Raw genomic sequence first — 225 nt, forward strand, 5'->3', positions numbered from 1 at the left:
AAAAAAAAAAAAAAAAAAAAACAATACTACCTAGATTAATTGTTAAAATAAAAATCTAGAATAACCTAATAATAATGGCTAAAAATCTATACGCAAAACTTTATAAATAAATCAATTCACACTAAGAAAACAACTTTAATAAATCTAAAACAACCATCATCATTATTAGCATGAAAATGAAAAAGAAATCAATATAATCATAATGCTAAAATAGGTTTTGATTTT

This window comes from Papaver somniferum, chromosome 11 (assembly GCF_003573695.1).
Source record: "Papaver somniferum cultivar HN1 chromosome 11, ASM357369v1, whole genome shotgun sequence".
Lineage (NCBI taxonomy): Eukaryota > Viridiplantae > Streptophyta > Magnoliopsida > Ranunculales > Papaveraceae > Papaver > Papaver somniferum.